Source organism: Haemaphysalis longicornis, unplaced genomic scaffold (assembly GCF_048455015.1).
Source record: "Haemaphysalis longicornis isolate Haplotype H1 unplaced genomic scaffold, Haemaphysalis longicornis Haplotype H1 scaffold_3, whole genome shotgun sequence".
Classification (NCBI taxonomy): Eukaryota; Metazoa; Arthropoda; class Arachnida; order Ixodida; family Ixodidae; genus Haemaphysalis; species Haemaphysalis longicornis.
Genome location: NW_027526335.1, coordinates 102,660,881 through 102,683,818, shown reverse-complemented (window position 1 = coordinate 102,683,818; position 22,938 = coordinate 102,660,881). Strand labels below are relative to the sequence as shown.

At 47.5% G+C, this 22,938-nt stretch overlaps 1 protein-coding gene and 1 pseudogene across 2 annotated transcripts in view; one reads left to right on the top strand and one right to left on the bottom strand.

Annotated features, from left to right (window-relative positions):
* The window catches only part of LOC144173691 (uncharacterized), a 41,902-nt pseudogene extending 33,824 nt beyond the window's left edge, over positions 1 to 8,078 (top strand).
* Positions 1 to 22,938, bottom strand: part of LOC144174971 (cell adhesion molecule Dscam1-like) — a 706,974-nt gene that overhangs the window by 367,661 nt on the left and 316,375 nt on the right. The window lies entirely within an intron of this gene.

Below are 22,938 nucleotides of genomic sequence, written 5' to 3'. Positions count from 1 at the left end.
TATATATATATATATATATATATATATATAAGACAGAAATAAGAGTTGGCAGCTAAGAAAACCTCGGAAAGCAAAGGGGAGGTTGTGGTAGGTCATTGAAACATATACAGAATTCGGAAAGAAAGAAAGAAAGTGGAGAAAAATGCCCGCCGGGTGGGATCCGAACCCACGACCTCCAGAATACGGGTCTGGTGCGATGCCCACGACGCTATCAGTGGTAGCGTAGTGGTAGCGCAGTCGGTAGCGTAGTCATCGCACCAGATGCGTATATTGGAGGTCATGGGTTCGGATCCCACCCGGCAGGCATTTTTACTCCACTTTCTTTCTTTCTGTCTTTCCACATTTTTTATCTGTTTCAATGACCTACCACAATCTCCCCTTTGCTCTGCGAGGTTTTCTTGACTGAAACAGATAAAGGATTTCGAAAGAAAGAAAGTGGAGAAAAAATGCCCGCCAGGTGAGATCCGAACCCACGACCTCCAGAATGCCGGTGCGGTATTCTGGAGGTCGCTGGCTCGGAGATATTGTAACAAGAAGAGTTAGTGCGGCACAACAATGAATAGCAGATGGCGAAGCGCCAGCAGCTCACTCTGGTATGCGCTGGGGATTGTCGTGAAGACGACGAAGGGCCAACTTGCACGCTCACGCCCACGAGCTCGTTCCGGCTGGACCGACGCTCACCCCGTTGTCTTACGCTTCCGCCTTCCAATATTCTCCCACGACAAACTACCGTAGTGACTGCTATTCCCCTTTGCAATATATATATATATATATATATATATATATATATATATATATATATATATATATATATATATATATATATATATATATATATATATATATATATATATATATATACATATATATATATATATATAGGAAATGAGGGGCTCGTTGAAAATAAGACAGAAATAAGAATTGGCAGTCAAGAAGACCTCTGAAAGCAAAGGGGAGGATGTAGTAGCTCAAGATAAAGAATTTGGAAAATAAGAAAGTGGAGAAAAAATGCCCGCCAGGTGGGATCCGAACCCACGACCTTCAGAATACCGGTCTGGTCCAAATTCTTTATTTTGAGCTACTACATCCTCCCCTTTGCTTTCAGAGGTCTTCTTGACTGCCAATTCTTATTTCTGTCTTATTTTCAACGAGCCCCTCATTTCCTATATATATATATATATATATATATATATATATATATATATAGTAGAACAGAGACGTACGGGACGAGGGATTCCGTAAGGACACATATCAAAGTTGCAGTCCTTATTGCCAGTGCTGTTTGGCGTTTTAACAGTGTTTTATAGTGCCGAATGAGGTATGATTGCCTTTTTTTTTATGCAGGAATAAATAATTTAAAGTTCAAGTCGAGAAAAAATGCGCCGTTTTTTTCCCGGAAGCAGGAATCGAACCCACAACCTCCGCATAACGCGTGCGGTGCTCTACCATTGAGCTAGTTCCGCGGCGACTCCTCTCTCGACTATACCGCGGGGTTTTGTATTTACGACTGCTCAGAGCCGGTCAACTAGCGCCGCCCTTCGACCACCGCGGGAAGACGTAGAACGTCTTTTCCCAGCGGCCGCACGTAAGACGTGGTCGTAAGTCGGGGATAGCCAAAGGCATTTCAGACTGCTGAAGCCAGAACCCTCGTAATGCATTTTGTAGAATAGAGACGTACGGGACGAGGGATTCCGTAAGGACACATATCAAAGTTGAAATCCTTATTGCCAGTGCTGTTTGGCGTTTTAACAGTTTTTTATAGTGCCGAATGAGGTATGATTGCCTTTTTTTTATGCAGGAATTAATCATTGAAAATTAGAGGAGTCGCCGCGGAACTAGCTCAATGGTAGAGCACCGCACGCGTTATGCGGAGGTTGTGGGTTTGATTCCCGCTTCCGGAAAAAAAAAAACTGCGCATTTTTTCTGGACTTGAATTTTCAATTATTTATTCCTGCATAAAAAAAGGCAATCATACCTCATTCGGCACTATAAAACACTGTTAAAACGCCAAACAGCACTGGCAATAAGGACTGCAACTTTGATATGTGTCCTTACGGAATCCCTCGTCCCGTACGTCTCTGTTCTACAAAATGCATTACGAGGGTTCTGGCTTCAGCAGTCTGAAATGCCTTTGGCTATCCCCGACTTACGACCACGTCTTACTTGCGGCCGCTGGGAAAAGACGTTCTACGTCTTCCCGCGGTGGTCGAGGGGCGGCGCTAGTTGACCGGCTCTGAGCAGTCGTAAATACAAAACCCCGCGGTATAGTCGAGAGAGGAGTCGCCGCGGAACTAGCTCAATGGTAGAGCACCGCACGCGTTATGCGGAGGCTGTGGGTTCGATTCCCGCTTCCGGAAAAAAAAAAGGCGCATTTTTTCTCGACTTGAATTTTCAATTATTTATTCCTGCATAAAAAAAAGGCAATCATACCTCATTCGGCACTATAAAACACTGTTAAAACGCCAAATAACACAGGCAATAAGGACTGCAACTTTGATATGTGTCCTTAAGGAATCCCTCGTCCCGTACGTCTCTGTTCTACAAAATGCATTACGAGGGTTCTGGCTTCAGCAGTCTGACATGCCTTTGGCTATCACCGACTTAGGACCACGTCTTACGTGCGGCCGCTGGGAAAAGACGTTCTACGTCTTCCCGCGGTGGTCGAGGGGCGGCGCTAGTTGACCGGCTCTGAGCAGTCGTAAATACAAAACCCCGCGGTATAGTCGAGAGAGGAGTCGCCGCGGAACTAGCTCAATGGTAGAGCACCGCACGCGTTATGCGGAGGCTGTGGGTTCGATTCCCGCTTCCGGAAAAAAAAAAGGCGCATTTTTTCTCGACTTGAATTTTCAATTATTTATTCCTGCATAAAAAAAAGGCAATCATACCTCATTCGGCACTATAAAACACTGTTAAAACGCCAAATAACACAGGCAATAAGGACTGCAACTTTGATATGTGTCCTTAAGGAATCCCTCGTCCCGTACGTCTCTGTTCTACAAAATGCATTACGAGGGTTCTGGCTTCAGCAGTCTGACATGCCTTTGGCTATCACCGACTTAGGACCACGTCTTACGTGCGGCCGCTGGGAAAAGACGTTCTACGTCTTCCCGCGGTGGTCGAGGGGCGGCGCTAGTTGACCGGCTCTGAGCAGTCGTAAATACAAAACCCCGCGGTATAGTCGAGAGAGGAGTCGCCGCGGAACTAGCTCAATGGTAGAGCACCGCACGCGTTATGCGGAGGTTGTGGGCTCGATTCCCGCTTCCGGAAAAAAAAAACGGCGCAATTTTTCCCGACTTGAATTTTCAATTATTTATTCCTGCATAAAAAAGAGGCAATCATACCTTATTCGGCACTATAAAGCACTGTTAAAACGCCAAACAGCACTGGCAATAAGGACTGCAACTTTGATATATATATTGTAAGGCGCGCACCAGTAGTCTTGGGGAACGTCTTTATTAGGCGAGCCTTCTCCTACGTGACAGGGAGCGAGCGCCAGAGAACAACCAAGACGGGCGTTGACGATGATAGACAACTGATGACGATGATGAAGCATGATTGCATGTGGAAGACAGGCCTCCGGTGTACGAGTCCACTGGCGCATACCCTTCTGCTAGTACTTCGCACATACCGTTTGTGTACAACTACCGGGGGATTGTCCGGACGCACATTCCTCTGGTGTCGGGGCACTAACCAGCGCTTACAATATATATATATATATATATATATATATATATATATATATATATGTATATATATATATTATATATATACATACATACACACCACCCGTTAGGTGGTAGCATTTTACTGCCGCGCGTATACTGTTTACCGTACAGCTTCTTCCATGTGCTGTTCCGATGTTGACTATTCCAGCATCAGCATCGCTCAGTCATTACTTGTGTTATTGGACTTGATGCGGGTTACAAAAGAGTAAAACCAGGAACCTCTGGGCAAAATTTGTATCAGTCGCGAACCACGCGGGTACGCGGGCACGTGCCTGCGTCAGGTCCCCATCGATTGGGAACGCGCGGATGCGTCGACCCAATGTCCCTTTTGGTTGTGGACACGGGTTGGCGACGGCCTTGCGCAGCAGAGAAAGGGGGAACGAGGGTATGCGGCGGCGCGACCTTAGGCCGAACGTAACGTTTTGAGGTCCAACGTCGCCGACCGGTACTAGCAGCTTTACGTTTGACGTTGCCTAAGACGTCGTTAGTCTCAGCGGAGAGCTTACCTCACATAACGCGCAAATATAGCCCTAACGAGGGCGATTCGCAGAAGCTCTTAGTTATAGTAAAGGAGAAAAAAAGGTAAGCCCCAAAAGGGAACGCGGTGGAAGGATAAGCCTGAATAGAGGCCTAACAAGAGCGATTGGCCAAGCCTTTCAGTAATTGTAAATAGGAAGGCCGGGAAGTCTAAATAACCTCAACGGCACAAACATCAACGATAGTAAGCTGGGCGATGCAACTCTCTGACATACCTCGGTCACAAAGGATTCTTACGCATGCTCGGATCCCCAGAAAAAGCTATGGTGCCCGGCAGGTTTTCTTTAGATCTCGTTTTGGCGTTGCTTTTTTGAAGCTTATTTCATGCCACGTGGCCAATCTCTTTGCAGGTAGAGAGAGAAAGAGATGGAGAAAGAGAAAGAGAGGGCGGGGGGAAGCTTTTTTATTAAAGAAGCAGAGAGGTTTGCCGGCGTGTACAGTCGCCTCCAGGCATCTGTGCTGGGGATCGGGGATGGAGGAAAAAAAGATCCAAGAAAGAGCTTGAAAAAAAAAAGGATATGTCGTAGGCTTGGCGCAGTGACGGACCTACACGCATTCGTTTTTTTGTTCTGAGCTACCGCCAAATAATTTGCAATTTCGGAATTAGGCCAATGTCATTCAAATAAGAGAACAAACTTTTTAAAGCTTCGTGCTGTTGAAGAAGTCCATGGTCCTAGAATATTCCTAACAAAAAAAAAAAAAACCCTCCCGCCATAACAGTTTAAATGAATACAGGCTCTTTGACGTTGGCGGTGTTTTCGAAGTAAAGCTGTTTTATGAATAGGCACCGCTGGGTTCGCACGGTAAATGATTTTATTCCGCACGGATTTCTCAAACGATGCACTTAGATCGTTCGTGGGACTTACAGTCATTGACACATGGACCGCGAACGCGAAATTATGAACCAGGACACACGAACAGCGCGATTTCTTTCCATGGAAGTCAAAATGGTGCGTGGCTTGGTTAGGAAAACAAAGGTGGGAAATGTGGCTTTCCAAATATACCAATAATGCTCCATTTTTGGACCTCAACAAACAGAATTTTTCAATTTTGCTTGTTCCGGTTCATATTTTCGTTTTCGCAGTTTATTCGTTCATCACTGTACGCGCCTTTCATTCTGAAGGAAGTCTAGAAAATGGTATTGTTCTCTTCTGCTAGAAATTTCACCTCTGGGCTTTCACAACACTAAGAAGAAATGGCCTCCGCCAGTCAAAGTATTGTATCACAGTTAATTTTATTCAGAAAACTCTACTGCAGCGTTGCATGCAAAATACATGACAAGAAGTTTGATTTATTTATTTATTTATTTATTTATTTATTTATTTATTTATTTATTTATTTATTTATTTATTTATTTATTTATTTATTTATTTATTTATTTATTTATTTATTTATTTATTTATTTATTCATTTATTTATTTATTTATTTATTTATTTATTTATTTATTTATTTATTTATTTATTTAACCAGATCATGGAACGGCTTTGGGGTTGGGGGATACAGCTATGTATGAGGAAAGAATCAGGCAGGTTTATACAAATCTTACCAATGTACCAAAGTCGCTATCAAGCACGTTTTTCGCCTTTTGTTAAAGAGATAGGAAGGAGGCTAAGGCATACGACCCCCAAAGGGGAACAACTTGATTCTTTCTGTTCAGGCACACCTCCTAAAAAGGAGAGAATGGCTAATCGGGTTTCGGTTCTGGTAATGAACGCGCAAAACAAGCGTCGGTGAATTACTCCAGGAGCAAAATTTTGATGCATTTTTATTGCACTTAAAGGCGAAGCATATCTGTCTAGCTGCAAGTACAGTTTTAGGCATCCGCCTACAACAGCATTGCACTGTTGTAGTACAAGATAGTAAAAACGATATTCAAGAAGAAAAACTGTTGGAACCTAAAGGTCATGGAATTCGCCGCCCCCTAGCGTCATGCGTATTCATGTGACGTCAGAGGGGACCCAGCGGCAACAGCTGTTTCACAAGTAAGGGGCAACAAAATATGTGTAGGACAAAAAAAAAAAACGCGACACGTAGGGAGAATAGGGGAGAAGCGGACTAATGATTCGGGCTGAGCACTCGATCACTGTCACACGCGGTTCCACTCAAGCGACCGTGGCGGTGGTGCACGGCACCAACGTACTCGGCCACCAGCTACTTCCGCCTCGTTCCCTCCTCCCTGCCTACCACCCTCCACCTGAAAGAGAGAGAGAGAGAGAGAGAGAGAGAGAGAGAGAGGGAGAGAGAGCTAAGCGATGCCGTAGTCGCGGAAGACGAGAGGCGGTACGAGTCCGCTCAGCGGTAATTATCGCGCCGGAACCGGATCAAGAAACGTCATCTGCAAATTCCGATAACGACGAACGAGCCGGCGCTTGCGTTCAATCGTTGCGCACGGATGATGGGGCGCCGCAGAGCGCCCGCTATAATACACGCGCCACCAGCCAGCCTTCCATTGCAGCCCGCGCCCGACTCTCGCAAACGCCACAGCGAGCGCGCTCCGCAGGTCGTTTTGCTGAAAAGAAAACGCTGCGCTTCTGATCCGAGAATGATGGCGTCGCAAATGGTGCATCTGCATTCTCCGTTCCGTCGGTGGCACAGTCATCCTCTTCCTTCCTTGCTCTCCATCCTCCGCTTTTGGCAAGCGATGGATGGCGCCCCGCGGAGAGCAGCGCCCACTCAGTGGCTCGGCCAAGCGGTGGAGCGCGCTATCGCTTCGCTTTCTTGCGCATATGTATAATGGAGTGTATACATATTTTCGTGCGCGTCTCGGGAGACATTAGCTTAGGAGAGCGGTAAGTACAGTTTGATGACCGCTCTCTCCGTCCCTGCTGGTGCGGAGGCTGCGACGACGACTTGTATCGTCGCAAGCCCACCTGCTGGCGCGTGCGCTAGAACAGCGTGAAAAGAAGAAAATGTTTCCAGTAAGTATTCCTAGGGAGAGACAAATTGCTCTGCCGCTCCAGTTTCAAAGCCCCCTTTCCCGCTCCCTCGCTCTACTCTTCTCTCTGCATACCTCTCTTTTGACGTCTCCGTGTTAGGCGACAGTGTCATTTCAAAGGCGACATTTTTGCTTAGTCGTTGTCACGTTTATTGAAGCTTCGGAGCACAGATTCATTCATAACGCGATGCAAATGGATCGCTAATATCTTCCTTTAACGGCTGTTAGGCATGAGAGACGACAGATGTAGTCGAATTGATGCCTCGCGAATTCATCGTGCCTCTCGCTACTCTAAACGCATCTGATTGGAGGTGTGCGCAGTGCTTTTATCGGAATTTTTATTGTCACCCATTTCTGCATGCTGTCCTTACAAAAGGAGCTCGATCACTAAATGGCGTTACACGAGGCAATTCGCCTTACTGCGTCCCGTGTACCGTGCCCTTCAAGATTTTCCTTTAAAATTTGATACTCCGGGCTCATGTTTCTTTTACACCTACGCACGGCATCCGTGAGCTGACCCGATCAGCCATTCTAACATATCAAGACATTGCACAACACCACCGCCTACTCCACAGATGCTTGCAATTTTCTCGCCCATCGCCGACACTACAGGCCGCGCACGTATGGCGCCTGCTACAGACGCGAACTCGCGAACACGAACTTTCCCCCATAGACTACAGCTCGTATGCTCACGTCCACACCAATTTCCTTCCCCTTCGTTCCCCCCATGCGGTGCGCTGGACACTCACTATCACTCCCTATGTGAGTGTGCGAATGCCCCCCTCTCCTCGCTCCCTAGAGCTCGGTAGCCGCCCATGAGGTGGCGACCATCCGGGCCCTGGAAGATGCGGAAGCCCTGTGGACTCCCGGCTTTCAATGAAGTGTTTTTTGGCAAACGAGACCGATGGTTTTTCAACGCGAATAGCTCTGCCGCTGTACGTCGACCAAATATCTGACTAATAGCGCAGATGAGATTATATTATTCTTTTATGTTCTTAATGTTGCATGCATAGTTAAATTAGCTTCTCTTGCCACTCAATTATATTTCGAGCAGCCACGGCCCACTTCACAAAATCTCCCTCAAAAGGCGTCGAATTATTGTCAAACCTCCGTACTTCTTCCAACACTATGACCGTGCAGTGCAATGGCTTTGGCATGGAAGCACACCGGTGAGTTTTGTTAAGAGGGACAGGGTGTTGTTCCCCGCAGATCACGTTTGTATGGAGCTGTATTTTATTCCTCGAACCCGGGAAAAGTGTCATAACCAATCAAACCATAATACTATCCTAATCTAGGTTCTCAGTGGTGATTGTGACCCCAAAACAAAAAAAGTCGATTGGAGGTATGGTGAGAAGTAGCTTATCAGCCGAACGCTTCATGCGCAATAAACTCTTGGCTTCTGACGAAGACCGGAACTCTGATAACGGGCGCAGTAAGGCTTTCAGCACTGAAATATTTGCCGTTCGATACGCGTTTCTGAGAACGATACTTTATTTTTTATGTAAGTGTTGCATTCAGAATTCCGGGATACGAACACTGCGCTTCCGTTGCAAATCAAATCGATTCCGCTCCTGTGTCCTTGGAGCTTTTGCTTGGACCGATCTCAGCATAAATTTATCCGTACGCGACCGAAAATCTTTAAAAACCCGAAATAAAACAAAACGGGCAGACAGCTTGGTTATTTGCTATTTCAACTTCCTCGTTTCACAAAGCTTCATTCCTAGAATTCTAAAAATGCATGGACCCGTGTATATTTAAAATTGATTATTCCGTGATTATTCCGACTTGTGCGATTGTGTTTTCCCTAGCAGTGCGACTACGCCTAGACGAGAGGTTTGAACCGGTAACTCAATTCGCTTCAACTCCCCCTTGTTTTCAATTCCTCCTTCCATCGCCCAGGCCCTTTTTCTGCCCTGCTCACTTTCGCCGAGTCGTCAAACCAATACTACAAATGACGTAGCACTACAAATGATAGTGACGTAAAAATACTAAAACCTGTCCCCTTCCTCTCAATCACTCCACATTTCGCCGTCTTCGATCGCAACTCGTGAATGAGGCCCACATTATCTGCAACTGATCCCCAATTATATATTGTTGCATTAAGAAGGGAAAGGGACACCATTACATCATGACATCACTGTTTTCATCATCATCATAATCACTACGGACGCGGCCATTTAGAATATCCCTCTGACATCATTCGATAATTATAATTTCCGCTTTGGTCACATCGTGTAGGAACTGCACCGGCAATATATACAATTTTTTTTGGCAGCAGCTGATTATAGCGGAGCTAGTGCCTTTAGGTGAGTGAGTACACGGAAAAAATTCCATCATCTGGTGAATAAACTATCCAATTGATTTCCGCAGATGTGGCGTTTTGGTACGACGGCTCGAAATGCTGCACCTTGAGGAGACAGTTTTGCAACCCTCCTGATGAGTTGATGTTAGTAAACGCATTCATGGCAAGAACGCTACAGGCAGTTCTAGCCCCTAAAGATTTTTTTTTTTGGTTTTTCAAGCACTAGGGCTGTTGTAAATAAATGTGCAAAAAAGCTTAAATGTGAACAGTTATGTGCCTTTGTAGTATCAAAGTATACGCCAAACCCCGCGTATATAAAAATAAAGAAACGCTAAAAATTTCAGCTAGAACGGTATTCCAGCGCTGTAATCGAAACTTGCATGGGCAACGCAATAATAAAATATAAAAAAAAGCATGAGTTCAGGGAACATCGGGCATCAAGACTGAATTCTGCACACTCCTCCTTTTTAAAAAAGTAAATATAGTAATAGTTTCAGGCCGACTTTTTATGGCTCGTAAAAGAGAAATAGCTTATCGCTCTTTTTATTTTGGCATAAACGATGGGTTGACATATGCAGGCGTCAGCTTTTATTTGCACGCTAACACGCCAAGGCAGCCTGGGTGGTACTTTGTCGCAGTGCTCCCGCGCCCCATAGGAGTGTAACTTTTTGACGAGTGGGATTTTCAGTTACAGTAAAGGATTACTTGCGGGGCAATGTAACTTCCAATTTAGCCAGAATGAACTTACACCTACTCTGTTTTATGTTAACACAGTTCAGCTGTGAAACAGCGCTGTCAAATGCCGGAATCTTTTACTCCAATGCTTCGATATTGTGATGATACGTGCGGTGCAAAATACTTTACAGTGTGGATGTATTTTGGGTGCCCAGATTCGGTAGCTCATCGGACGTTTGCGTTTCCAGAACCTCTGCTTTTCAATTGACACCGCATACTCCTCTTCCTTCCCTCCCTCCATCCCTCCTTCCGTCCATTCGTAAATCAATCAATCCCTCCCTCCCTCCCTCCCTCCCTCCCTCCCTCCCTCCCTCCCTCCCTCCCTCCCTCTTTTCCTTCAAAATTTAAATCAGCACTGCAATGTAAAGTTTGCTTCTCCACACCAACGCTCGTACCGTGGCAGAGCACGCTTCGCAGGGGCCCCTAAAACAAGGCTGGTGTTTTGCACATCGATAAAACAGACCGGTCTTAGGCTCTACTCCAGCCATTCATGGTGACGGCGGGCAGGAGAGTGAAGCCTCAACCGTTCACCCTATGTTAAAACACCGTATAGCCTTGAGCCTAACAATTTGCACTTCAGCCCAGAGTGAAGGAAGGGACGATTCACAGGAGGCAACACCTGACGTCATATGTCAAATAGGGAGCTCTCCTTACTTAACCAGAAAACATGGCTAGAATTAAGACAAATGTTTGCTCTAGCCGGAATTTCCACCGTTTTCTACTTAGAACTCCCAAGCAGTTTACTACCTATTGCTGTTGTAATAACCGTAGCTGTTATGGTGCGACGCCAGGGTAAGCAAAATGAACGGCAAGCAATGAACTGCAAGCAAAAGCCATATATATTCATATCATTGATCACCGCTATTTTCCTGAGGGAAGACAAATACGATACACTCTCTCTAGGTCAGATGTGATTTAGTAGTGAAGTTTGTAATTGGATTCTGTAGCCACGTGTTTTCGAGTTTTCCTGCTTGTTTTAGTACTTCTTCGGCTGCAGGTTGCCCTCATTCCCCATTCGCTACTGCTTTACTGCATTGCATCGAGTAATGCCTAACGACGTCCCAAGTAGTGGATACGCCGTCACAACTGGAAGAGAATGGCATGATTTTCCGCCACGATGTCAATAATAAGCTTACTTTCCTTTGTAATTTCAGATTTGGCGTTAATCATTCTATGAAACCACCCTCGTACATATTCGACCCTTTTTGGAGCCAGTGAACCTGCTGGATCTCGAAATTATCTCCAAGCAGCTCTTTGCCTGCGCAATTTAAGGCGCACGTAACGTGCATAGGTACATCGGTTAGAAGTGAACGGAGGTTAACAAGTGGGTGACCTCGTCATCTTCTTAAGTTTGCGTCATTTACATTACGGCTTTGCAGCTCTCTCACTGCAAAGTTTGCGTCATTTTTAAAGCAAAGCTTTGAACCTCTACCAGCCAACGGTTCCTTCGCGGCGTGCGGGACAAGAAACTCCCAACGCGGCTGGGGAGGAGGAGGGCGTTTTCCACTCACGGAGCACAATGTGGATGGCGCGGCGATAGGACGCTATTACCCAGCGTTCCCCGTGCTCGCGTCAGCGGGCGCGTCGGCGGAACCATTCCGTCGGCTTTGTCGTCTGCTTTAGCGACGGTTGTTTTGGGCCTGTTTTGGTGCAGCTTCTCGTGCATTGCGCGCTTCCTTCACACGGCTTGATTAGCTTGTTAGACAGCACCTCCTGGGTAACTCGGACCCGACTGAATTAAGTAATCGTGCGGCAAAGATGCGCGAAGGGTTGGTTTGCAGGGCGGGAAAACAAAATGTAGAGACCACGTACAGACATGTGGCCCCTAGAGAAACGCTACCTTCTGCGCACCGCTTGCCAAGACTGGGATCCCGTTTTCTAAATTGGTGAATACCAATTTTATTGTGTTTTAAGAGGTATTGCAAAAGTCGAAAGGAGCAAATGGTTCTGATATATCGCGAATATAAGAGTTCCCTCAGCGCTCTCGCAATTCTCAAACTTGCTAAGCTAACTAGTTTAAATCGGAATAAATGTGAATCGCTAAGGTCACGTGCCGAATTGTTTCGGTGTCTGCGTTTATGTCGCGCAGTGGTGTAGCCCCGAGCTAGCACATCAAGATGGCTAGGTTCCGCTGTCTCACCCTTCGAAAGACGCTCCTCTCCGTTTTCTGTCTGCCGACCCACGGCTGGGCTTAGCGACGGCGTCCGCCGCTCTAGCCCGGCCGTGGCCTACGCTGCTGCGTTCGGGATGCCGCCCCGCGAATTCCAGGTAACGGCTGGCCGAATCTCTGGTTTCGCTCTTTGTAGAGTCCCGTGTGTGAACTGAAGTGATGTGGCATGGGCAATTTTTGTGGGTGCCATTTAAAGGTTTGCTTTCCAAACACCTTCACAGCGTTGAATTGAGCCAGTCTTTTTTGTTTTGTTTTATTCAATTTCCTCGCCCATTCTTTTTGGTAGGACAGGTTACACGAAGTAATGCCGTTTACCCTATTGTGAAACGCCTTTCTTGATATCGACCTGATGTTGCTTTGTCCCCATCTTGCAGCTGCCGCCGGAGGCGAGCCGTTGCAGGGAGGGAAATGCGTCTGCCGGTAGATTGAATGGCTGGCCAGAGTGCCAGTGACAGCGTTGGCAAAAGGCGGTGGGCCTACGCCTACGTAGTTGCGCAGAATGCGGAAGCACCAGCAGCGGCCACGGTGACGCCGCAAGAGCGCTGCTTAATTATTCCCTCGAGAGCCATCCAGGCGCTGGCCGCCCCTCACGGAGCGGAGAAGGAAGGGCCCGGCAGGGCCGTTTATTCCCCCTTCGATCGGAATTAATTGCACAGCAAGCCGGCGCGTCCGGACAATGGCAGCATTGCCGGAGAACAGCGTGCATACGAATGCGCCGTGAATAAACACGCACACTCTCCCTCACATTTCTTTTCCACCTTAACAGTAGAAGGCCCAACGCGAACCCTCTTTTCTTATCCCCACCGTCTATTCATCCGTAGGACTGAAGAAACTGAGATGGCCAACGCGGAATCTTCTCCGTGCATTGTGCGTAGCGTGAAACGATCGCCACCGGGCAAAAAGAGAAGTGGGGATGTTCGCAGCTTCATGTGCTCTCGGAAACTACGAGTGGAAACAGAGATAAAGAGAGAAAACTTCGATGCGACTGAATTACCGGTAGTTGGGCTCCGTGCCACAAATGACCGCGGGATCTGTGATGACCCAGAGTGAAGACGTTGCCCGAGTCTCTTCGGAAAGAGGAAGGACGTGATGTTTCCGCGAGGAACGTCCCCAAATATCCCCGGAAGAGACGCGGGTTAGCCTTGGTTCGCTAACCTGATATCAAGTGTTTGCTTGTTGCCCCTCACCCCCCCCCCCCTTACAAAGCAAGCCGGTTCAACGAAAAGTAGTCAAGAGGAGAGCGCAAATACAGTACCCCATCCATCTTTACAAACGCCGCGGGCAAGCCAATAACTTGACCTGTATGAAACGTACCGCATTATGCTGTGAGCTTTGGCGATACGCCCAACGTGATGACTCTGTTAATAGCAGAAGCAGGTGAAAGAACCAGCGGTAAGCACTCTTTCTACGAGTGAAGCGCCTTCGGGAAATTTCAATCGTAATAATAAGAGCACAAAAAACGACACGGTCTGCTCACACCAAAGCCAGTAATTTCATCTCCAGGCCACAGGAGGGGCGCAGTTTGTTTACGCGATAATTGTGAGGGCCCTCATTGGAAACGACATCAAACGGAATTCAGGAATGGTGGATTCATCGAAGCGTCAAGGGCCTACAGGACGCACATTTCGATGCAAAACTTAATTCGAAGGCTACAACGGTTCGCCGAAGCGGCAACAGACTATTCGGAGTCCCGGGTGATTCGTGAAGAACTGTTTTTATGGGCGTCCTCCCGTCGACACAACTTTGCATTTTGCATTCGCTTCCCGCCTTTCTGTATTTTTATTTTCTCTCGCTCTCTCACTCTTTCTATATACCTTTCTTCCTTCCGCCTCTTCTAGGTCGGAGCGGAAGAGAAGATGGCATGCACGCATCCAGGTTAGAATTTCTGCCATTGAAAGGCGTGTTTTCGATGATAGCTATGCTCAGAAACGTCTATGCATTTCGGCGCGCGTTGAAGAACTTAGCTCGGTATAGTTGAGTGCTGTACTCAGCTATCGACCTCGGCTCATATAGAGCCGCAGCTGTTGATTCCGTGCGGTAAATATCCAACTAAGCGTCTGCTTTTGTCAAAATTATTTTGTTCGTTTTCTAACCTAGCCTAGTGTTCAGGTATCGGAATGTTGGCGCTTTTGTCATGACTGTTCTCGTCAAAGCTTGGTCTTATTGGCTTCGGTAAAACTCCGATAAAAAGTCACCTTGCAGCTGTTATCATGGGTGGATAAATGCGGTTATTACACGTTGAAAACGCACACGTCGAGCTCGAAACCATGTTTCATACAGGTTACTGTTGGGCAACATAACGAGCAATTTGAGCGGTAAATGTGACTGCTACGTACGAACCAATTTAAGTGAAGTAAACCACAATGAAAGTATGAACGAAAGCATGCATGTATTTTGTATTTGTTTTGCTTTGTAAAGAATTAATAAGCCACCGCAAGACCAATAGCAGGCATATACAATACCTACGTGTATAAATTTCCTACTCTCGGCACCAGTGAGGCTGTCGGTGTACACGTTCTTAAAATCTCATACGACCATTGGCGCTCTTTTAATAGCAAGTAAACCCCATCATTGAACGCGTACGCCTTAGAAACAGTGTCTAACCTAGAGGTTGTTTACAAATTGCTGAAGAATTCTCTCTCATGTCGTATTCGTGATCCCCTCCAGTATGAGAAAAGCGGAAGGCACAAAAAAATCAACATCCTATGCCACGTTCCGCACCAAGGTTTGTTCCGAGCCCTCAGACATCGGCGTAAACAGGTCGCAGGCCACGAAACGAAGTCGTTTAAAACGGCGCTCATTTATAATCGCCACACTCGACAGCCGCTGCTCACACGCCGTTCCTGGGACTGCGTGCTTTCGAAAAATCCCCGGCAATCAGGCGGAAACACGGGGCCGAATCTATCAGAATCTCCGGACGACTAACTGCGTACATCACCACGTCGCGGGGTCGAAGTAAACTTTCGGCAATTTGGCGAAGCGTGCCGTCACGTCATCAATCAAGCGAATCCTCCGCGCTCATCCTCTTCCCCTCCCTTCCACCCTCTTCCAATCCCACGTCGCCTGTGCTCTACAGCTCTACTCCGCAACGCCCCTCCCAGACGACCGCCGCCCCTTCGCGCAAACAAAGCAGTGAAGGTCTCTTTCGCGGCGACGCACCATCGGCGCAAAGCTTCCCCGTGCCAAGCTTCGCCTTTCTCAAGACACCGACGTCTTCTTCTTGGTGCCGTCGCAGGAGGCTCCCGCTATCGTTTGATTCTGTCCCAGGCGCGCCTTATGTCTGTGTATGTGCGGCTGTGTATATACGGCGTCGCGACGCCAAGATTGAAGACACGTCGACCGCGACTAAAGCCCTGTTTCAATCGGCTCGCCTCAAGTTTGGTGCAGTTTATCGCACAACTTTTCTTGTGCTTTGTTTTGTGTCTCTCGCTCCTACGGGGGCATTTTGCGCACGTGAATGTGTTCTTTGGGCCTTCCTGGAAGTCAAGTTTACGCCACCGAATGCTATTCTTTCTTTCGTGTGTTTTAGTGAACGCCGAGGCGACTTCATTCTCTTCCGAAGATTAATTTTTCTGTTCTTTAAAGGCGTCGATTTGAATTCTTGGCAACGACGTTGCGAGGTGTCAGCTGGCTCCAGCAAGCTGTGAATTCCACTTTCCCTCGGCAATGCAATATGCAAGAGGGAGATATTCCCTTTAGCGCCGTTATTGGCAGTGTTCTGCAGATCTACTAGCGTGGATTTGCTTTTCTGTTGAAGTGAAAACGAGAAATCGCACGCACGCAGGCACGCACGCACACGCACTCAAAAACACACGCGCACACCATAGGCGCACACAAACACAAACACAGACACGCACACGCATAGGCCTACACACGCACCCACGAACATGCACACGAACACGTACATGGACCCCGCAGACACACGCATAGACACACAAACGCACACACGCATAGGCACACGCATTCACGCACGCACACATTCATGCACGCACGCACGCTCGCTTATACAGAGGCGCATATCCATATTTACAAGCTTCAAAGCAAAACTACACTATTTAAAGTGCGCTGATTCACATAAACTTGATGATTGAGTCAGCGCACGCTTCGCAGTGGCCGCAAGGAGAGAGTTAACTACCGGGGGAAACAGGCTGCATGGATTGTGGCTTGTGATTGTGGAAGAACAGACTACATGGACTTCTTGGCTGCATGGGTGAGCCGAAAGGGAAACCTTCGCCCCGTATCTATATACTTTAACAAACGCTTTCTTACTCTGTGTCTGTCTTTTGGTCGTAGTCAACCCATTTCTGACAGCAGTGGTGGTGGTGAACCTCACCCGTTCGCGCTCAGCCAAACGACCTGTCTAGCCAACAGCCACTAACAATGCACGTCTCAAATAAGAAATCAACAACGTCATACGTCATATTTCACTGGTCCAAGATTTCATAGTTCGACCCCGTTACGCCCATGGAGAAAACAAAGATGCGGGGTCACAGTTTGGTCCACTTGTTGCTCTAGCCGGACGCGTCAAGCTGGCAACTCACAAATTCCTTGGAGTCGGCCAGACATTTTAGCTTGAAACTAGCGTAGGATAGTCGTCCAATCCTTCGTGGCAGCAGTGAAGCTGATGGCGAAGTATCACTCATTCATTCTAAGTCAAAGTAACTGTGCAGCTCGAGGCTAAACATTTTGCCTCCCGCCACCGCCACTGGCTTTTCTGCTTGATGAGCTCCTTAGCGTTTCCGTTTTAACACACGTTAATAAACGCCGTGAGGCGTTACAGAGTGTATGCGCGTGTGTGCGTGCGCGCGTGTTAAAAATGCTCAGTCGCTGCAGCGGTGGCATAGATCGTCATCAAGCAACGCGAAGCAATCACTTTAAGGTGTCTGTCCATTTTCAAGCACCCAAAACACTGCAGGAGTACAGTTTAACAGTTCTGCAATGCAAACAGCGCTTAGTTAGTTGTAACCCTGGGCCTAACCCAACTAAGGATACGTGATAACTGGATCGAATTATGGCACCGTCTCCCTATGGAGGACGTAGGTAACATAGAGGCTGAGTTCGCGCTGACACATTCTCCAAGGAGGCTGAGCCATCGGGGCCAGAAAAAACTAGGCCTATATTGTGGCAGAGATTATGAGGTCTTCAAAATCCCCGATGCGCGCTGATCAGCGTGCATGCGCATTCCGACAAACATTCGCAGTGCTCGCTTCGCACACAGAACCCTGTCGAAGCCGTGCTCCAGTCAGGCGGCATCAAGAATTAAAGCCCGACGAGCTATTTGCTCCCGACCGAACAACCCCCGAAACGAAGTTGTTTGGCGGGCCTTACCTTGGCCCGCACGAAGAGTGTTCTGCCCCAGCGATTGGACGTGCAACTTGGGCCCGCGTTTGGAAGAACCAGCCAGCCAACTCGCTCGACCCTCGGCTTAGTAGTGGGCGCCCTCCTCAAGCGCCTACGGCCCACACACGGGTTGGCCGAGCGAACACGCTGAATTTGGCCCGCATTTCTATACGTAAACGGGGACCTCGTAATGCCGGGCTTCATTTACATGACGGGTTTCAGAGAAGCCCTGTGGTTCTGCGAGACGCCGGTTAGTTTGTGTGCTGATTTGCAAGCCGCCCTGTGGTTCCAGATAAACATTTGCGCAGTCGTAAGTGGAATACCCGTACGTAGTTTTATTCAGGCTGATTTAAATTTTCTTTGAAGTGAATATTTTACGTACGCAGTACAAGACTAGTAATCCTTTACCTTAGCCATGAATGTCAGCTACTGCAATAAATGATATTCAATCTAAATGGACTTCAAGCTACGTAAGAGTTACATTTTTATGTATGCATCATGGGTGTAGCCAGATGGGGCAGAGGAGGGAGGGGGTGTTTCGGGGTCCGAACACCCCCCGACATTTTATAAGTGGAGCACCCCCTCTACTTTCAGCCTTTGTTCCGCTCATTAATTTTACCAACTTCATAAATTAAGGTAAACGTAAAAACGAGAATAAGATAAAAGAATAAAACAAAAGTTAGATATTGTTAGGGTTCATACTGTCGTTTTTTTTTAATTTTTTACGTGAAAGGTGTAACACCCCGATAAAAATTTCTAGCGACACCAGTGATTATATATATATATATATATATATATATATATATATATATATATATATATATATAGCGAATGAGATTAGGAAATGAGGGGCTCGTTGAAAGTAAGACAGAAATAAGGGTTGGCAGTCAAGAAAACCTCGGAAAGCAAAGGGGAGGATGTGGTCGCTCATTGAAACAGATAAAGAATTTGGAAAGAAAGAAAGAAAGTGGAGAAAAAATTCCCGCCAGGTGGGATCCGCACCCACGACCTCCAGAATACCGGTCTGGTGCGATAACCATTACGCTACCGGCGGGGCTATATTTCCCCTCCACTTTCTGGGTATTTATGTTAGGTATTTTTGTTTCCTGCGCTTGTGGGTGGTAGCCAGCGCCACTCTGACTACTCGGGGTGAAGGGGACCTTCTTTTTAACCCCCGGGCCGTGACTCGAGTGTCTACAACATGTCGAGAGTGGTCGACCAGCGTTGAACCCTCTTAAGCTCTCTATGACACCAAGACTGCCAGAACAGAGGCCCTTGCTATGCATGTAGCGAATCAGAATAGGAAATGAGGGGCTCGTTGAAAGTAAGACAGAAATAAGGGTTGGCAGTCAAGAAAACCTCGGAAAGCAAAGGGGAGGATGTGGTCGGTAATTAAAACAGATAAAGAATTTGGAAAGAAAGAAAGAAAGTGGAGAAAAAACTCCCACCTTTCCTCGCGGGAACCCCTGTGTAGATGCTTCGCATAGGCGGAGCGGCGAAGGGACCGCGTTTTATAGCGCGCATAACGTTGAGGGGACTGCGTAAGCCGGTCCCAGTCGATGACGACGTTGGCGTACTTGTAAAGCGGCGTGGACTCTAGGTGTTTGAGCCAAGCGTGGATGTTGCTTCGCCGGAGAACGGCACATCGGTTATATACGCAGCGCGCCCGTAGGAGAGGAAACCGCGGAAGAGAGAGTACTGCACATGCGCCGGCCCCAGCGCGTCTGCCGCGGCTATGACGCAACGTGCCGCGGCTATGACGCAACGCAATCCAACACAATCCACTTTAATCCAATCCAATCCAAATCCAGTTCAACCGAATCCAAGCCAAGCCAAGCCAAGCCAATCCAATCCAATCCAATCCAATCAAATCAAATCCAATCCAATGCCCCTCGCGAGAGAGTGTTCGTTATCGGAGAGGAGAGGGGGTGAGCGGCGGAGAGCGGCGGAGAGCGCAGCTCGCGCGGCGAGGAGAATGGCAGAGGGGTGGACAACGCCGACGACAACAACGACGACGACGCCGGAGGGACAAGGGGAGTGAATCAGATGCTCTGCATCTAAAAAATTCCCGCCATGTGGGATCCTCACCCATGACCTCCAGAATACCGGTCTGGTGCGATAACCACTACGCTACCGGCGGGGTTATATTTCCCCTCCACTTCCTGGGTATTTATGTTAGGTATTTTTGTTTCCTGCGCTTGTGGGTGGTAGCCAGCGCCACTCGGACTACTCGGGATGAAGGGGACCTTCTTTTTAACCCCCGGGCCGTGACTCGAATATATCCCACAATTAGTAAAATAATCACGTATAAATAACGTTGCGTGAGGCTTACGCTATATAAATCGTAGACGCATTGGTTTAGAACCCACGTCCTCAAACAAATGCGCAATACAACTTTACTGCCTCGATCGTTTACGACCACCAGATTTCAGTCGTTGGACTGCAACGAACATTTCCTGGGTCTGAACTGCGAGAAAATGCTCCCACGATGACCCCAAAACGCCGGGTACACCGATGCGGCCGACCAGCGAAACGACGCGACGGTCCATGACTGGATATTGATGCTGCTGCGAGCGAATAAGAGAAGGTTAGGATGGAACATAAAAGCTATTCGGATAGAGATCAGTCGCCGCCGTAGGAACGGAACGGAAAGAAGGAAAATGTTCGAAATGGAGGAAGAAGAAAACAACATCTAAAGACATCATTTCGTGTTTCGAGTCTCCGTCTTTTTTTTTTCTAGTGTAACGGTTTGTGTTTGTTTATTTCAATTTTGTTTTCCAATTTGTTTCAACAGCATAACACAGATTACGGCGGAATTTCCCATTTTTGTTAGTGCAAAAGCTATACTGCGTCTGCCTTATTTTACGCTGTTTTTCTCCGCGCCGTTGCAAGAACGTGCTAGGGTCACCAAATACTCATAGAGCACACCACTGCGCCTTCCCCCGCCAAGCGGCGCCCGACGCTCCTCCACTGCGTTGTCACTAGTCTTCGTATTCCGCACTCTCTTCGTTAGTGGTCGTAGAAAGTTGTTTTGCCCATTATTGCATTTGGGGAGCGTCCTATTTTCGTTTTTAGCTTCTTTGTCTTTTTTCTACTCGCTTGCCGGCGTCCGCCCCGAACCTCTTCCTCCTTGTAGTCTGCGGTGGATCTCTCTTTTTACATTTTTATTGTGTCCGTGGGTTAGCGTTTTCCGCCACTCCCCCCGCCCCGACAGCGTCGATACGACCGCGACCCGGCCCATAAAGAAAGATCGTCCGGGCCACGGGCAGGATCGACCCTTGACAAATTACGAGGCTTTGATGGCGACTTTGGGACGCGAGGGCCCTAAGGAACGACTCGTTTATATCTTCTGCTCGTGCTCGCTTCCATATCCGAGCCAATACAAGCCAAGCCAAGCCAAGCCAAGCCACCCCAAACCCGATGATGGGGCGTGAGCCTTCTTCTTTCTTTTTTGGCGTTGTTGTCTTTCGCGACGACATTATCGTACTTCTTTCACACTCCCTCTGCCCGGCAGGAAAGAGAGCGAAGCGTTAGAGAAGAGGGTGGAGGAAAAGGGTGAGAGAGAAAGAAAATGGGGAGGGTGTAGACGGCTGCCTTTAATTTCCTACAGCCCGAATAGTGGTTGGCCCGGCCGGGCCATTACCCAGTTTTTATAAGAACCAGGGGGGGAAAGAATGGCCCGGATTTTCACGAAACATCCTGCGAGGTCCTTTGACAAAGCGGCGGCCGGCGTTATCGCCTTGGGAACCTTATTGTCCACCCCACGAAAGGCCGTTGTGGCGTGGAAGATTTGGTGCGCTTTTCTTAAATTAGGGACTCCGCTCAGAAGAAAAGATTAATGATGTTTCACATTTTAATTTTGTCTTGTATTTTGGGTAATTCGTGAGCTTTTACGTGCCGTGTCACAACGTTGTTCGACGCCTAACAAAATACGCCATTATGCATTGTATGCTCGGTCGCTTTACACGTATACACTCCCCTCCTGCCATGTTAATGATGGCGCAATTTGCCGGGGGAGAATTAATGAGAGCGTCACCTAAATGTAACAAAACATAAAATAGGCGTAACGAAGAGAAATAACTCGTAATCCTTGAGGTTTTGTTCGTTAGGTTCAGTTGGGTTTCGTAAACTATGGAGACACAACAGCGGCGCAAAGAACGTGCAAGCAGGAAAGACCCGCCAGATTGCTTTAAGCCCGCTAGTTACGTCGTGGCGTGGGGCAGAACAAAAAAAGCCAAGGGTGGAACTGCCCTTCGCAGAGGCGATGTGGCAAATGTGGAGAAATCGGACTACTGTATCCCACCCTTAAGTCGGCTTATTTTGTAGTCCTAAACCATCTGCATTTCGGTTCTTACAACGTGGTACACGAGAGGAGGATAGAGAGCTGATGCACAATTGCCTAATAAAAAATTACAGCGAATACAAGACACAAAACTGTTTATTTGTTGGTACTTTTGTTTCGAATCACGAATTGGGTGAAGAACCTATCAGCCATTGGTTTTAGCCTAATGCTTTGGCTACTTCGCTTAGTCACCTCTTTTGAAATGTGTCGACCCGGTGCGATAAGTTAGCCAGAGCTGCGCGCGGTTATTTTCTATTTACACGGCCTAGATGGCACCAATGAGCTGCACTTGATGAAGCTAGACAGGGCGGATCTTTGATCTTCTTATTCTGCTTATCCTTATTCTTATTCTTGTTCTTGTTCTTATTCTTATTCTTATTTTTATGGTTATTATTCTTCTTATATCCTTCTTATTCTTCTTGTTGTTCTTGTTCTTATTCTTATTCTTTTTATCATCATCATCATCATCATCATCATCCTTTCTACGTCCAATGCACGGCATGGGCCTCCCCCATAAATCTCCAATTACCCCGGTTCTGTGCTAGCTGCGACCAACTTATACCCGCGAGCTTCTTGATATCATCTGCCCACCTAACTTTCTACCGCCCCCTGCCACGCTTACCTTTTCTAAGAATCTGACCGATTACCCTGAATGGCCAACTGTTATCTTGCCTTCGCATTGTATGCCCTGGCCATGCCCATTTCTTCTTAATTTCTACTATATGTCCTTGGAACTTAACTGCCTCACAACTCAGAGCAGAGGATGGGAGTCGAGTGGGATGCACCAGCGGCATCTGCCCTAATTCTCCGCACAGCACACCATACTGGTCGATCGATCACGTTGTAAATCT